Below are 17,699 nucleotides of genomic sequence, written 5' to 3'. Positions count from 1 at the left end.
ATAGAGTGCAACTTGTTGGGAAAACAGAAATACGTTCTGTCTGGATGGAGTTTCCATGCTGTGGAGTAGCCTAATACATATCCTTCTCACTTAATGCCTATCTCATGTTCCAGCATTTCGCCTTCATAACAATAGTGGAAAATCAATCCTGCGGTTTTGAATGTTCACAATGAGTATCTGGCATTTCCGGTTTGCCACAGTTTGCGAGTAATGCCGGCTGTGATGTTGCTAGGTGCCATCTAGTCGGTTGCGACCCATGATGACCCTGTGCCCAACAGAAAGAAACAGTCCTGATCCCGGCTGTGATAGTTAGGGCTATTTGTCAAGGTGCCGAAGCCCAGGGCTTGGCAGTTATGCAATGATGCAGTCTTCCTCCATTTTCACAGACCGCCGATTTTTGTGTCATAACCAGGTCTTTAGAACCTACCATGCCAATGACTGGAGAGTCGGTGTACTCGAAAGTTCCCTGAGTTGAAGGCTTATTGCAGAGATGGTTGATTTCAGGGCTGAGTCAGACTATACTCTGAGATGAGCCCGGAGCTTTTTATTGTGCCAAAAAGTAAGGAAGTGCTCAAAGAATCAAGACTCCTTACCCAACAGAAACGGGAGCCAGTATGTAAAGGTCTTCCACTGATAACCAATTCCTCTAAGTCAACGTTGGACTCTCCCAGTTTTAGCACTGGAAATCCTGGGTAGCCCCTTGGTCCTGGGCAAGTGACCACACGTGACCACTCTTGTTCTGGTGAGGTGCCGTTGAGTCCATGCCAATTCACAGCAACCTGTGTCCAACAGGACAGAGCACCGCCCAGCTCACCATTGCGGCTACGCTAGAGCTCACTGTCCTGTCCACCCATCTCACTGACCTTCTACTTCACCGAGTGTGCTTTCCTTTTCCAGGGACTGGTCTTTCCTGATAACATGTCCGAAGTCCATGAGATGAAATCTCCCCGTCCTCACATCTAAGAAGCCTTCCCGCTGTCCTTTAAAGACAGATTTTCTCAGTCTGGCAGGCCGTGGTACTTCCACAGCCACAATGCAAATGCACCGATTCTTCTTCAGCCTTTCTCATACAGTGTCCAACTTCCACCTGCATGTGGAGTGGCTGAAAATATCACCTCAGTCCTCAAAGTGACATCCTTGCTCTAACTCAAAACAGTAGGATCGATTTCTGACTCCTGTCATTAATGTGACATGTGGGTCGTGAGCTAGGCATTAAGTGAGCGATGTGTACAAGGCTGCTAGGAGTCAGAATTGGCTCGATGGCCGTGAGCTGTGTCTATGAGGCTGCACCACAGTGTGGAAACTCAAGTCAGAGGAAACTTCTGTTTCCCCAACAAGTCACCCTCTGCACCTGTGGTCGATCTGGCCACTCAGATCTGGGACAGAGTGTATATTACAGTAAATGAAAGTGGTAGACATATCCCATTAAGAAAACAGGAAACCAAAGTATGTATATACAGATGTGAATAGATAGACAATTCTTTGATGAAGGGCAGGATATTTACATAGCTTCCAAATACCTTCCCATAAAATCCCTCCTTATTTACAAAGGGAAAACTTCTTAGAGGAGAATCCTGGCAGGTACACCCCCACCCCCCATAATCAAATAACCAAAGTGACCAGCATTCGTAATGAGACACATTACAACAGGGTGTTGCCTGATATGAAGCAATGAGAATACATGTACCATATATGTGATATTTCTATAAGATGCATAATCTAAATCTTATCACATAAGGGATCTTTAAAAAGCTCATGGAAATGCATATTAAGAAGAAAATATATGCAAAGACAAAATTTTTTCACTAAAATAAACTTGTACTAACTACAGATAGACATCGGTTTGAAAAGAGCCGGTATCAAAGTAGCATGCATCCTGCTAAAACTGAAGCAAGAAGAAACTCCAAACTTATGGTGAAGCTGGAGTGGGAGAACGGAGAAATAAATCATGTCCCACAGTCCTTCTCCATCTGGGCAAGGCTCCTGCTCACTCGTCTCACCAAACGAGGGCCGTTCTTTTGGGGTTTTTTTGCTAGTTTCTATGGAAGATCATAAGCCATCCACCTTGCAGCCCTGATGTGGCACCTTCTGGTTCCTATTAGCTGTTTGATCTCGAAAACAGACTGCAGTGACATGATTACACGCTGAGCCCCTGGGGTCTTCAGCGACGGACTGAGGGCTGGTATCGATCGGTGCTTACGAAAGTGTCTTGACCTTGATGGGCTTTTATGTTTGGAAATAACGCTTATCTTTTTAATTTTTACCTTTTAATCCCATTTCCCTGTAAACTTTTTGAAGCCCTCTCATAAGGGGAACAGGAAATCAATTCCAAACCAAGGACGTTTTACAAAGTAACTGGCTGTAACTGTGAACTTTGAAGTTGACATTGGTAGGTCAGATACGGGCTGAGAAAGTCAAGGACAGGCTGGAGAGGCCTAGTGAGGCATGAGTCACTGAAGGAAGGGAGGAGAGAGTGGGTGCACAGAGTGCAGTGAGCGAGGAGGGTGAAGAAGGCAGCAGAAGGCAGAACTGGCTTTGTCAACATCCAAACCATGGCCCAGACATTCCTCACACACTCACTCTCACCCCAAACTTCTGAAGTGGCCTGTTCTTATTCCTTAGTTGCAAGAGCTTGAGGCTCAACAAGTTATGCAACTTGGCCAATTCATTCCGCAAGCAGCAAGGCGGGGATTGGAACCCAGGTCCTCCAGGATTCTCAACCGTGAAGGCAAACGTAGGTGTGGCTTTGGGACAAACCAGAACCCGTCCAGTTTGGCAACTGGTCTGGCTTTGTAAGTCCTCCAGCGTGGCATCCTGGGCGGGGACGGTCTGCACAGGCGGCCACAACAATGCAGCTGGCCTCGGGTCCAGCCTGGGGTGAGTGCCTCTTTCTGCGGGCCAGGCTCAGTGGCCACGACACTGGACGCACACCCTCCATGTGCCCTTAGCTACAAAGACGGCCTGCCTGCCTGCCGCAAGGGCCCTGGGCCGGAGTGGCTGCCTCTGGGGAAGCATGCAGCCCGCGGGGCACACAAAGCCACAGGGCAGTGGGTGTTCTCTCAGCGTCACACTCTTTGGAGCAGAGAGGAACTTCCAGGGGTTCCCAGGCTGGGGCAGGCTTTGGCGGAGGAAGGCCAGCGCGAGATTCGGCCGACGCATGGCGCTGGCTGGGTGCGGGCCCGGCTCTCCGCCCCTGCTCTTTCCACAGCCCCCGGGGGGAGGCGGCGCGTCTGCGTCCAGCGGGGGAAATTACATCCGGCATTGTCTCGGCCGCTGCTGGCCACGCCCGCCCAGGTGTCATTCTAAGAGGGCTACGAGAGGCTGGCGGCGGGGCAAGGTAGGGTAGTCACCTGGGAGCACCCGGTGGGCGGGCCTGTGACCAGAACCCGCAGCCATTGGGTGCTGAGCAAACCAGTCACCTGGACCGGAGTTGGAAGCTTCCCCTGGAGACCTGCTCCGAAGCCCTTAAAGCAGGGCTGCTCAGTGCGGGGATGGCGATCTACTAGTCAATCGCAAATGCAGTGTGGGTAGATCGCATGGCATTAAAAATATAGACGTAAGCCTATCATCAAGCCCGTCACTTAATTGATATACAGCGCAGCCAATCAGATGCAATCTTAGGTGTCAAATGCTTGGGCAAACAACTGAACTAAGTGCAGCAAAACTGACAAGCTAAGTTATCACCAATTTTTAGGCCTTGGTTTTTTTTCTTAAACGTGAGAAAGAGTATTAAAATGAGTGGGGGAACCGGACCAGGCAGGAAGACAGAGACGTATCACTTTCATACGGAATGGCAGATTTTGACACTACGAGCGGACATTCAGCTGAAGTCCAGGTCTCGTGAACAGTTCTGGAACTCACTCACAGAGGGAAAGTACCCAAACGTGAGAAAATGTGCTACCTCCCTGACTACATTATTCGGCTCTACTTATTTATGTGTGTCAGTTTTTCCCCACATAAAGATCATTAAGCCCAAATACCGTTCCACCAGGACTGATGCTCATTTGGAAGTGTGCTTGCAGCTGGCTGTCAGCAGCTACTGTCCGGACTATGCATCCCTGGCTCATTCCATTCAGTGCAAGTCATCAGAGTAAACTCAGGTAATGACAAAAAATGTACCTAGTTAATTGTGTTGTGTTGTGCAATATGGACTCATGTAGTTATGCAAGGTACATAAACATACATTGTACATAAAGAATTCTCAGTGCATTTATGAATAAATGTAATAAATAAATAAATAAATATGTTTTGCAGTTTCGTAGTAGGTAGATCATTTTGACTTGATCATTTTATAAGTAGCTCGCATGCTGAAAAAGTGTGAGCCTAGGGACAGAAGTCCGACATGCTGCCATTTCACAGCTGGGAAAACCAAGGCCACAGAGCCCCCTGACTGTGTCCCAGCACTGTGTCCCTTCTCCAGCCCCCAGGAGGTGGAGAGCTGTGAGTGCCCAGACCCCTGTGACCAGAATCAGTGGCCCCCTTCCCGACACGCCTCGCCCACCGCAGTCAGAAGGGACTGGCCCAGGAAGGCCTTCCGGAGCATCATCATCTGTTTAGGCCAGAGTCAGGCAGTCCTGGGTTCCAATCCCAGCTCCTCCTCTTAGTGGGCGAGTTAACTCCTCTGGGTCTTGGTTTCATTTAAAAACTGGGGCCAAAGAGTCTCTCACAGGGATGCATGGTTGCATTAAAGGAGAGAATGTGGCCAGGTCTAACACAAGGAAAGGCTCACAAAACACTGACAACACTAGCTGTTGTGACCCAGCTGATAGGGGGAGGACCAGACTGAACCTGCATGCGCCCTCAGCATCTCTTGCCTCACCTCGCCGGAGCCCAGTCCTGCTCTGACATCCCATTCACCATGTTCCGAAGTGGCTGTGTGCTAGGCCTATAACAGAGGAGGGGGGACCCAGAGGTGGGCTTGACCTGGGCCCTGCCCAGCAGGAGATCCTTCAAGTGGGGTGGTGGGAAGAGGCAGGGGCACAAAATCCCAACGCAGAGAGTGGGGCCAGGAGAGGAGGGAACAGGAAGGGTAGGAGTAGAGGCCAAGGATAAGGAGCTGCACAGTGAGAGGGAGAAGGGGGCGTTTCTGGAAGAGGAATGGTGTGGGTGAAGGTTTGGTGATTACGTACAGCATGAAGCCTCAGAGTGGCACATTCTACCCCTTGCCTCTCTCCCTCACCCCCATACCCCTGCGCTCCACAGCAGGGGGCAGGGAGATGGACAGCCACCCTGAGACTGAAGGCAGCTAGCTTCACAGGCCTGTGCCCTGGACTTGAAGGACCAAGGCTGGGGTGATAGCAAGCACACTCCCAGATAGACAGGTGGGCTCAGCCCTCAAGTTAAGACCTCACACAGCAGGTCTGCAATAATAGCTTTGCCTGTGGGACATGTGGGGCATGTGGGTGGTTTGGAACCCAGGAGACATCTCTCCCACCCAGGAGATGATCTCTATCACCCTCACCTTTCAGATTCCACCGGGGAAACTGAGCCCCAGGAAGGTCCCTGAAACATCCCACAGGTTGTCAGCACAGCCTAATGTCTCCCCACACTGCCTCTCAGCAGCCCCTTTGGTAAAGGGAATAACTGTTAAGCAAATCACCCTTCCACAACAGAGCCCTGTTCCAATGAGGGGAGGAGTTCCTGACTTGCGGTGGGCTACTGAACCAAGCAGAGCCTGGCCACAGCCATAGCCTCAGTAACCATTTCCCTGAGCCCCCATATCCCAAACCAACTCCTCATCCTAGGAAGGAGACCAGGACCAGGGCCTCATGGAGCTGCCATCCAACCACATCTTCCAAGTTGCCAGGGACACCAAACTGGGTCTTTTCCGGACATCCCCATGGATGTTGAAACTGAGCTTCAGAGAGAGGCAATGATAGGCCAAGGTCATACTGCTAACAAGGGGAGGAGCAGGGAACTCAAGCCAACGGGTGCCTGATGCTAAGGTGTCAGGACTTTGGACCAGCCTAGATCAAACAAACAGACAAACACACTGGCCATTGGAGACTACTACATAAACGAACGGTTATTACGCATGTAGCAATGCTCATTGGACTTGAAAGGGTTGCTGACCAGGGAGGCTGAGCTTCTGGATTCTTCTTCTGACATGATCTCAGACTTTGGTGGGATTTAAAAACAGAACTAAGTTTTGCAAATTCCCATCCCTGGGGCTCTGTGCCATGGAGCCCCCTTTGAGCACCCTCCAGGCCATCAAATTGCCTCACAAGGCCCCACCTGCTCACAGTTGCTTTGGCAGGGTGGGTGCAGCTTCTGGTCTGCCACGACCTGACTGTGTGGCCAGTATCTTCATCTGTCAAAAAGGGATAATCGTCCCCTCTGAGAGGTGCGGTGAGGATTAAAGGAGGCTTTACCTAAAGCTCTGGGCAGCAGCTAGCTGCCTGCCCTTCTACCCCAGCGGCTTTCCCTGTCTTCCCAGGCCCAGGCCCGCACAGGAGCGCAACTGCCTGCTAATCCCCAAAGGGTGAGGCTTCCAAGGACAACTAGCAATGAAGTTAAAAAGGAAAACGCCCCAGCTCCCCCACAGTGGGTTGGACACAGAGAGCCCCTGCATCTACTCACCCTCCAGAACATGGCTCTGAATGATGAAGGGTGCTGGGGCCCACAGCTAAGCACAGAAACTTAGCAGAGGGGACGGGGAAGGAGGGAGTCCTCCCTAGCCCAGTTCACCCCCCAGGACCCTGCTTGACCTCAGGGCCCTCCACTCTGCTCCTCCAAAAGCCTCCAAGAAGCCAGTATCAGACCCCTAGATTCCTGGGAGCCCAGAATGGAAACCCCCCACCCCAAGCCCTTCCTGCCAGTCCCAAATGTCAAGAGCAGCTCAGGGACATCTGCCAGAGGACTAAGGGGAAGGGCATGAGGGGGCAGAGGTACTTCTCGCCACAGGTCTGCCCAGAATGCCTCCCGTGGACCTCCCTTTGCTATTTGGGCTGTAAACATCAGCCCCACTGTCCCCAGGCCATGCAGCCTCTGCCCTGCACCCAAACTCTCCTGGTTGGATGGGGTGTGTGTGTGTGTGTGTGTGTGTGTGTGTGTGTGTGCCCTCCAGTCCCTGGTGTCCCACCATCATGACTGTGTCCCCTCATTCAGCACCACGCCCCCTGCCTGGCGCAGGGCCTGGCACACAACAGCAAGTGCTGAGTAAAGAACCACCTTGAATAGGAGGAGGTCCTGGGGCCCACATCTGATTTTAGGGGCTGGGGCCCTCCACCCTCAGCACTTCTGTTGTTATCAAATTCAGAAGAAGGGGGAGTCAAGAAACCTCCTGCTGTGGGTTAGCTGCCACTGAGTCATGGGGACCCCAGGTCCCCATGTGCACAGAGTAGAACTGCTAGAACTGCGTCCTAGAAGTTTTCAGGGCTACTGTAACCTTTCCGAAGCAGGTCACCAGGAGCATCCGAGTGGGTTCCAACTGCCAACGTTTCCCCTAGCAGTTGAACGCTCAGCCATCTGCGCCACTCAGGGACTCTTAGAAACTTCCTGGATTCTAATAAATGTCTAGGACACTTCGCCTCTGACTCTGCCCTCTGACAAAGTAGAGTGTAAGTGGGGGGTGGGTGGTGGGTGGTGGGTGGCAGGTGCAGAAACACCAAAAGAACTCCAGGGGAAATTCTGGGACTCGAGTTAAGATCTTGAATAGTCCTGATCATCAAAGAGCAGTAAATTCATATTGTATGTAGTACCAATTTATACTAGGTGAATTAGAAAAACATCTACAATGCCCATTGCCGGCGCGGAGATGGGAGGCCTGCTGCCCAGTGACGGCAAACATTGGCTCCCCTCTTCTGGAAAGCAACTTGGCAAGTATTTGTTTAGAAGTCATCATCGAAACCAATCTGTTGACTTTGTTCCTGGAATCCCAGGACTAGAAATTTGTACTTGGGGAAAAGAAGGTAAAATAAGACAAAAGCTCTGTTACAATACTCATGACTGTATATCACTGCCTTTGGAATTAGCTGAGTCTATGGGAGGCCAACCAGGAACACCACCTGAGTTCAGAGTGACACATCATCTCAGTAATTATTCCAGATCCACTCAGGAGTACGGGCCCCTAGGCCCAGTGGCTGAGTCGGCTCTGAACCCCGGGAGCCTAGCCCTAGGCCTGGCCTGGAGCAGCTGCTGGAAATGCTCTTGAATTACTAACTCCTTCGCAAAAGGAGAACCCCCACAGATGCAGTGGTCAATGAACATGACTGTACCTGTGGTTTAACCTACCCACTGCAGTTAAGTCAACCGAGACTCCAGGCCACCCTGCAAGACAGAATCCCACTGCTTCAGAGGGTTTCCAAGGCTGTAGATCTTTAAGAGGGCAGACTGCCATCTCTTTCTCCCTCGAAGTGGCTGGAGGGTTTGAACAGCTGAATGTTAACTGTCAAGCCCTTCAACCCCTGTACCACTGGGGCACCTCCTCTCTCTGTGCCTTTGGCCGAGGACTGGAAGGCACCAAGGCATATGGTCTAACCAGGGGAGTTACTGGGTTTTGCAGTTTGGTTTTCTTGTTACGGTTGGTATAATATAGTTGATACAAGATCAATTGAACAACAAATGTACAAATGTGTTTGACACAATGGATGGATGTATGGACTGTGATAAAAGTTGTATGAGCCCCCAATAAAATGATTAAAAAACAAACAAACAAAAAGCAAGATCAATTGAAAAGTATACCTTTCTGTCCTAAGTAAAAAGTGTTGGCCAGCGCCCTGGGGGCCTGGCTCTTTAGACCTAGAAGCCTGGATTCAGCTGAGTTGGGGCCCGGGGTGCCCATGCTGACAGCCTGAAAATTCTCTGTGTCGTCTGGCAGGGCTCATACACTATGAGCTCCACCGAAGGCCACACAGTGCTGGGACTGGGTTCCAGAGGGGTGGGGTGGGGGCTGCCCCCTCCCCCAGTACAGAGACAATGACAATCCTTGGTGGTCAGAGCAAGAACGGAGGGTAGCTGGAAACTTAGGTACTGGGAGGGGCACCTTTGCTGAGTCCGAAAGGAAGAATAGAAGAGCAGGTGGCACCCAGGTTGAAAGGAGGGGCAGGGGCTCCTGGCCGAGGTGCTGGCATGAGCCCAGGGGCTAGACAGGGGAGGAGAGGGTGCATGCAGTTCCACGAGGTAACCCGAGTGGACAGGACGGAGGCAGAGGGGGCTGAGTCGTCCCTCAGGGGCCTCAGGCTGTGTCCGTCCATTCTCGCACTCAGCACATGAGAGCTGTGTGCCAGCTCCAGGCCTGGCTCAGTGTTAGGAAACCTTCAGGGTGAAACCCAGATGCTAAGGCTCCCTCCCTGTGCCTCTACCCCTTTCTCATCCCCAGCCCTGTTCCTGCCCCAGGGAGCCTGTCTGGCTCCTGCCCTCCCCACCTACCCCTATCTCCCCAGCTACCTAAAGCCCCCCTCCTCTCCCTTCCTCTGGGGCCAGCTGTAAGCCACCTGATTCTGACCTCCTGAAAGGTTTATAGAGTGACTCAGAAAAATGCAGTGGGGTAGCCAACCTGGAGCTCAGTGTGCCCCTGAGGCTGCTGCTCCAAATCCAGACCTTGTTCTGTATAAGGCCCATGGAGCACCAGGTGGACTAGTGCCTGGACTGCCCCCAGGGGCCTCATCAGAGGGACTGTGGCTGCTAGCAGAGCGGGTAGGGATGTTGGAGCAGACTTGGAATGGTCTCCCACCACCTGGACGGAGCTGGAAGACTCCAGGGAATAAATGGAGGGTGGGCTCAAGACAGGGGCTCCTTTTGGGCCTCAGTATTCCCATCTGCAAAATGGCCAGACGGACCCCTTCTTCTCTGGAGGTGAGAAGCCCGTAGTGCGAAGAGAAGAGGTGCCTCACCTAGAAAGAGCTTCTGGAGCAGACGCGGCTGCTGCTCTTCAGCCAGGGCTGAGTGACTCATCTCTACTCTGCCTCCTTCCCCTCCTCCGCCTCTGCCTCCAGCCTCCCTGGACCCCTGCCCCCACCCCCAGCTCGGCAGCAGTGATGAATGTGCTGCGCTGCCCTGCAGAAGCTGACCTCCTGGTCTGTACCTCCAGCTACCCTGCATCAGTCCCAGGGGCGCAGCGAGAGCCAGGCGGAGGAGGGCAGGCCAGTAAGAGAGGCTGCGGAAAGTGTATGGGCCTGGGAGAAGGCTGGGGCAGGGGCCCAAAGAAGACACACAGACATCAGACAGAAAGACAAAGAGGTCAACCATCACCAGTGGACGGATACCTCCCAAGCTCTCTTGTAAGCTCCAGACTTCCCCATCGCTAGTCCCCCAGGGGCTTCTCATACTCACCTGGTCTAATACTGTCCTATTATCTTGCCCCCAATGCCTGCTCCCCCCCGAGCCCCTCCTGCCCTGAAACCTGAGCATGATTCTAGACTGGGCCCTCATTCTCACCCTCTAGTCAATTCATCCAGCGAACTCTGCCCTTTGCAACTGGCACACTGTCCCTACTGCCCCTCTGCCCCACCCCCCACCCGCAAGCCTCCTGCCAGCGCCTGGACCACAGCAGCAGTCCCTCATCCCTGCTTTCCTGGCTCTCAGTCAGACTGCTCGGCCTCTGCAGCCAGCTTTCTAAAAAACAACAACAAAAACAGAGCTGATCATGCTTGGAAACCTCAGCTGTCTCCTTCTCTGCCTTCAGGGTAAAACCCAGACACCAAGCCTCCTCCTCCCTGTGCCGCTACCCCTTCCTCATCCCCAGCCCTGTTCCTGCCCAAGGGAGCTGGCCTCAGCTTGCTGCCTGGCCCCTGCCCTCCCCAACCCCATCTCCCCAGCCACCTAAAGCCCCCCTCCTCTCCCTCTCACCGTCCCTCCCTCTGGGCCAGCTGAAAGCCACTGGCTGCCTCTGGCTGAGTTTGAACCTGCTCCAGCCCTTCTCACGAGGGACTGCCACTGTCTCCATCTGCCTCCCGCCCAGGCTTGGCATCCCAGCGAGCAGGGCCTGGGTCTGGTCCATCTTCAGGACCCTAGCACAGTGGCTGGCCGAGCGGGTGGCAAGTACAAGAAGGGTCTGTTGAAAGAGACAGTCACTGGGATGGGGGGAAATGAGAAGGGGCACATGGAGACACAGGACAGAGGGAATAATCCTGGTGGGAGAAGGAGACAAACAGGGACACACACTAAAGGGAAGCCCCAAGCCAGGCCCAGAGGCAGGACAGAACAGGAAGTTTTCTATGACTGACTGGGGAGGAAAACCACAGCCAAATGGGAGGGAGCTGCAGCCGGTGCAGGAGCCACCGGGAGACACTGAGAAGCCATAATTGGATCAGACACAGCTCTGCTTCTGCAGTGAAGGGGTGTGACTCACACACACAGCATCATGCCAGGCGCAGAAATATGCACAGCCCCACATGCACACAACCACAGGATACACACACACAGTCACTGGCCCTGGCCAGGAACCTGCCCTGGAGGCGTTCACTGTCTGCCCAGCCACTGTAACCCCTACCATGCCAGCCTGTCCTCACAACACCCACCCACCCACCCCTTCCTGTGCTTCTCTCTTGCTTCTTCCCCCTCAGGATGTGAGCCCTGTGGCACCAGAATTTCTAATCTGTCTGGTTTGCCGAGCAACGTTGATACCACCCAATGCCTGGCCCAGAGGAGATTCTCCATAAGCACAGGCTTCAGGAGCAGAGGGATGGATGAACCAAGCTGTAGAGGCCTGCAGCGGACCTCTGGCTGTTAGACCTGGGTCTCCTGGCTCCACAGCTCCCTGGCCTAGTGCCAGCTCCCAGGTCTGCAGAAGAGTCCAAAGACAGAAATGGGGTTCCTAAGAGATGGTGAAAGGGATCCCGGAGGCTCTGGCACAGAATCCATAAGGTGCAATGAAAGGGCCCGCCCTATCCTGAGTGGGCAGGGATAAGAGCAATGGGTGTGAGAATGCGCAGGTATTACCCACCTGCCTCAGGACAGAAGGCCTTTGGGAGCCCAGGCTAAGAAGCAGAGAGGCTGTGGGGAAGAGCATAGCTCCAGCTGTTCGGTGTCACCTGTCCCACAGCTCTCTTGAATGACAGGCGAGCTGGGGCTGTATTTGGTAGTTCTGGGATGCCCCGCATTCTCACTGCCTGTGGTTCTGAGCCTCCAGGGACCCCAAAGCATCCAGGCTGACATCTAGACTGAGATGCTTCTCCCCAGCCTGGGCATGCTCACCCATCCAGGTCAGGGATATGGGTAGGGTCAGGGCTGGAGCAGGGTGTCCACCCCTGTCCATGTTCAGTGGCCACCTGCCCCTCAGTAGCAGGTGAGAGCAGCCCAGCTAGAGTCCCAGGTCCCGGCCAAGAGCCAGACTTCTGGGGTCACAGCACCAATGGCCCTGGCTCCAGGTGGCCCAGCCGGGTGTGGAGACACCAGGGAAGAAAGAAAGCCCATCTGTCTCCAGGACTCCCCCCTTTATCTCAGCTCCTGAAACTTTAAAGACTCTCGGCTGGAAACTGAGCTGGGGCTCGTTAAAGTTTAAAGGCCGGAGCCCGGGGAGCTGGGCATGGAGGGCACATTTAGTCCTCCTCCCACCTCCGTCTGCCCCCCCCCGCCCCCCACTCCCTTCCACACACACAGCTAGCTTTCCTCACCCTCGGGGTATGGGTCAGGGGGCTACACACCCAGATGGCCTTGTCTGGCAGCCTACACCTTGCTCCACCTTCCAGAATATGGCACAGGGTGACACTGTAGTCGCCATGCCCACCCATTATCCCTCCTCGCTCCTTTCTCAACTGCCCCCAATCCCATGCTGGGCTTGACTCCTCTACCTGGACAAAAACACCAGCAGCGGCCTCGATGGACCATTCACCTCAGACTCCCACCTGCCAAGTCCAGCTCTCCAATCCCCAGGTCCAAGCCCTCAACAGAACCCCTTGCCAGTCTCCAAATGCACTGTCCTGTTTCTCATCTCGGGCTTCGCTCAGCAGCTTCCCTGGAATGATCCAGATGCTGATGTGCTTCCTCCACATTCACCAGAGGGATCGGCTTGGCAAAGTCTTCCCTGACCCCTGACAGTGGTGCACATGCCCCTCTGGGTCCTTACAGCTCTGATGACAAGTGTCTACCAGCCCCTTATGGGAACCTGGATTTGACCCCCAAGCCCTGGGGCAGGATGGACGTTTAGAGTGAGCAGACAGTGAATGGCTGGCTCGCGTGCCTGGAGGAAGCCAGGCAGCACTGGGGGTAGCCACACTGGAAAGACAGATGGAACCTATGCAGGGGCAGCGACCCACCCAGGGCTACCGGGATGAAGCCCAGATCCTCACTCAACCTGAAAGTCTCTTGTAGGGAGCATCCTGACATCCTCCAGTCACCTCTGACCTTCCCCTTCTCCGTGATCCCCCACCCAGAGGACCAGAGCCTGCAGTGGCAGCAGTGTAGCTAGGGTAACAAGGAGCATCCAGGGACAAGCTCTAAGTTGCCTCTCACCCAGATGTGAGCACCCAGGGATAGTCTCTATGTTGTAACCCAACTTATTCCAGATGAAGCTTTGTTGATCACAGCAACCAGCTACCTCAGGCAGGCACCTATCTTACCTGTAGTGTGGTGCCTCAAAACATCATTCTGTGCCTTGTCTGCTGCCCCTTGGGGTGGCACCTGGGGGAGTGTTCCCCTCTGCTCCTCACAATGCCTCTGCGAGCCTGACTCACTGGGGCCAAGCACTCTGGGGGACCTGCTCCCTGATGCTGAGTTTGGAAGGCTTCCTCCTGTTGCCTCCATGCCAAGTCAGAGTGGGAGCCAGCCAGCCTAGCCCCCAGTTCAGGGCCCTTATCTGGGGACCTCTCAGATGGCAAACTGGCCAGGCCTTGGTTATCTGTCCTCCACGCTCTGTGTCAGTTCAGACCTGCCTCACTTCTCGCTAAGTGCTCGGTGGGTCTCCAGAACCACCTGCCCCACAATCTCCTCTCGACGTGGGGAAACTGAACCCCAGAGGCAACAGAAGCCGAGCCTGAAACTGAATTTACCTAATCCCAGGCCCTAAAGCAGGAGTCCTCAAACTTTTCAAACAGGGGCCCAGTTCACTGTCCCTCAGACCCATTGGAGAGCCAGACTATAGTTTTAAAAAAAAACTATGAACAAATTCCCATGCACACTGTACATATCTTATTTTGAAGTAAAAAAACAAAACGGGGCTAAAACATCCGCCAGGCCGGATAAATGCCCTCGGTGGGTCGCATGTGGCCCGCTGTAGTTTGAGGATGCCTGCCCTAAAGCCTAATGAACTCCTGCCCCTTCCACCCAGAAAAGAAGGCTCAAAGAGGTCTAGTGAGACCCCCAAGGTCCCAGTGAGGGGCTGGGCTCTGTGACACAGCCCAGGGAGACCCCAGCAGGACAGAGAGGTCACTATCAGCCATTCAGTCCTGAGGGAAAAAAGGCCTGCTAGTCTCATGACCATGTCCAAGGAGGGTGAGATAGTTAAGGTTTATTGAGCCCACCTGGGTGATAAACACATGTGGGATTAATTGAAGGATGGAGAGATAAGTGGCTTGGTGAGCCTCACCTTTCTAGTTCTCGGATCTCTTGCTTTCTGACGGTCGGACCAGGGTGCAGCTGCCTTAGCCAGTTCCCTGCTTCAGCTGGCAAGGCTCACTTCCTGTAAGACATCCCTGAGGAGAAGCCACATGGACCTATCCCGATGCAGCCCTGGGTGCTGGAGCAGCCGTGTGGAGACCCCTGCCAGCGCTGAGATGCTTACATGCTCACTGATTCAGCTTTCCTCCTGCAGTCGGTGTCATTACATGTGTTTTGTGAGATGGAGGAGGGCTTTGGTGTCGGAAATATGGGCTAATGTTGGACTTATGGGCTTAGGCGGCACTGGGTTGGGATGCTTTCTTAATGTACACTTCCCCTTTATATAAAACTCTCTCTTATGCATATGAGTTTTCTGTGGATTTGTTCCCCTAGTTTACCCAGACTAACACAGAGGGGTAGAAAGCTCAGCCTCAAAGATCCAAGGCCCTGAATCCCGACCCTGCTCCAGCCACATTCCCACATCTGGCTGATGAGGCTTCTGAGACCCAACCCACAAGACGGTTCTGAAGACTCAGTGAGAGAATATCAAGAAAGCGCCTGGCACTGTTACAGTCAAACCAGGGGCCCCTGCCGCTGCCTTCCCATAACCCTTTGGAGTACCACAGACATGGAACCCATGAGAGGCCTGTGGTATAGGGGGTGCGGGTGAGGGGGGGATGGACGGTGAGGCAGGGCAGGGAGGGGCTACAGAGCTGTCTCCAAAAGGGAAGGGACGGAGTCACAGGACAGGAAGCCAGAGTAGACAGGTCTGCCCTAGCTGGCTTCCTGTGGTAAGAGGAACCTCAGGTCCTCAACCACACCCCCTCAAGAGAGTGGGGAGTTCTAGCTTCCGATTCTCATGGGCCCTGCCCATCTGGCTGCTCACAAGAAGCCCCAGGTTTGTTCTGCTGGCTACCGGCTAACATCTGCTTCAAGCAAGAGGGCTGAGCAGGGGGTGCCCTGGACCCCATCTCCTAAGTAGGGTCTGAGAAGCTCTGAGTATCCAGCCTTCCTTCTCTGCCTCTCACACAGGCTGGCCAAACAGGACTGGCCATGTTGTGGTGCACGGAGGAGTATGTGAGCATCAAGTACAGGGCAGGGCAGGCCAGGCCTGGGGCCTCTTGTGTCCCCAGCTCCTCAGCTCTCTGCTCATGGGCTCCTAGGGTGAGTTGGGGGAGAGCAGTGGTAAGGATAAAGGTTACTCATGTGACTAGAGGGTCCCAGGGACAGGACCAGCTTCTTCTCCCAGAGGCCCTGGTGGTATGGCAACCTCCTGATTTCCCTTTCCCTCTGTCTTGGCTCTGCTGGACCTCTGAACCTAGGGCCAGGGAGAAGATGAGATGTTTGGAGGGAGGAGATAAGAAAGAGGGTGACAACCAGTTAGCTAGATAGGTGGAACCCTGCCTGTCCCAAGGGCAGCTGGCTCCCCAAGCTTGGGGGGTGGGGCCAGGAGAGAGGTTGGGATGAGTGGCAGTCAGTCCTAGCCCCAGCCCCTCCCACCCCAGGGAGTGACCCAATCATGGCAAGCCACTCCCCCTTTTGGGCTTTCTCATCTATCAAAGAGGGTGGGTGAGAATGGGCACCCTTCAAAGAACTATTGATGGATTAAGTCCATCATGTTGAGTAATGATGTGGGCCCTCACACAGAGGGCAGGGACTCTGTGGCCAGATTAGCTTGGTTTATGTGACTTTGGGCCAGAGATGTCACCTCTCGAAGCCTTAGTTTCTTCATTTGTAACAGGAAGACACATCTACTACCACTTCTACCCAAGACTGGCCTGAGGCTAAACTAGATGACAAGTCTAGACTCAAACAGGTGTTCACATAGTCAGAAAAGCCATTGGCTGTGCAGAACCCCCAAATCCAGGCAGCTTGGGGATGGGGCCGCCAGAAACCTCTGCCCCTCTCCCAGATCTCTGCCTGGCTGTGCTAGGGGGAGCCAGAGTAGGGGACTGCTCCTCTGGGTACCCATGACCTCCCAGCTCTGCTCACCCCATCCGGTCTCCAACCTTCCCTCCATGGCTGGGGTCAGGACTAGGGGGCAGCAATGGAAGGACAAGTAAGCACGGCTGGGCTGGAAATCTGGCTTCTAGGCTTGGATCTGCTGGGATTTTGCTGTGTGACCCTGGGCTGGACCCTGCCCCTCTCTGGATTTCAGTATCTTTATTTGCACCGGGGGAAATGGGGTCAATAAAGGAGGTATAAAACAGGGATTGTCGAGGGCTCTTTGGCCCCTCTAACCTTTGCTCAGTTTGAGAGAAATGGGGGTTGGAATCCTGCCCCTGCACCTATGGCCACAACACCTGTTTTTCAAGCTCCTCCTACCCCACGGAGGACCACCAAAACATTTTAATCTGGCCACAAGGGATCTGTTGTGGCAGCCTGGCCCCCAGACCCACCAACTCCAGTGTAGATAGGGCTGGTTTATTCATTAACCAGGCCAGATGGAGGAGGTAGCTATACCCTGTTGACACAGAGGGTGTGGGGGATACTGAGCCCAGTCAGACCTTTCTCTCCTCTCCCTGCTGGAGAGCCAGCTCAGGGTGAAAACTACCACTTCCACATGCCACTGGGCACTGCCCACCTTTAACCTTCCGCAGGTCACACTGGGCTTTCTGGTAACAGCTTTGCTTACTCTCTTATATTTGTTTCATTCACTCACTCACTAACTCACTCACTTACTCACTCATTCACTCGCTCATACAACAAGCCCTGCTGTCTCCCAGGTTCTTGATACTGGAGATGCCCTTGGGGTCATACCAGCTGCCTCCTCCCTCCCTGCTCTTCAAGCTCAGATATGGGTCCGAGGTTCCCATGTCTGAGGTTCCCAGCACAGGGTCTTAGGCAGCTCGGGGAGGGATGCAGGGTTCTCATGCTTGGGCAGTGGAACTGGGACAGTGAGTCCCAGACAAGGGGAGAGACCAATGACCAGAGCAGCGAGTCATAGGGCAGGGAAAAGAAGGCTGAAAGGATAGACCAGAAGGGCTGCTGGGACAAACCGACAAAGCTGTAAAATGCCAAGATAGAGGGATCTGAAAAGGCACAAGGCCAAAAGGGAAGGGCCAGGTGGCCTCAGACCCTGGCTTGAGGTGGAAAGGATCAGGCTAGGCCTAATAATACACCAAGTTCCAGGTAGGAGGTCAGGGGACAGAGGGCAGCATGAGGGTAGAGGGAAGCTTCTCTTGAGTCCAGTGCCCAGCCCCCTGCATCAGGAAGGGGCTTCT

At 53.9% G+C, this 17,699-nt stretch overlaps 1 protein-coding gene across 1 annotated transcript in view; it reads right to left on the bottom strand.

Annotated features, from left to right (window-relative positions):
* Window positions 1-17,699, bottom strand: part of STARD10 (StAR related lipid transfer domain containing 10) — a 23,850-nt gene that overhangs the window by 4,868 nt on the left and 1,283 nt on the right. The gene's annotated exons all lie outside the window — the stretch shown is intronic.

This window comes from Echinops telfairi, unplaced genomic scaffold (genome assembly GCF_000313985.2).
Source record: "Echinops telfairi isolate 266 unplaced genomic scaffold, ASM31398v2 ScPeMD7_1713;HRSCAF=2227, whole genome shotgun sequence".
In the NCBI taxonomy this organism is placed as follows: Eukaryota; Metazoa; Chordata; class Mammalia; order Afrosoricida; family Tenrecidae; genus Echinops; species Echinops telfairi.
Note: the sequence above shows the minus strand (reverse complement) of the source record. Positions and strands in the feature narration are given on the sequence as shown.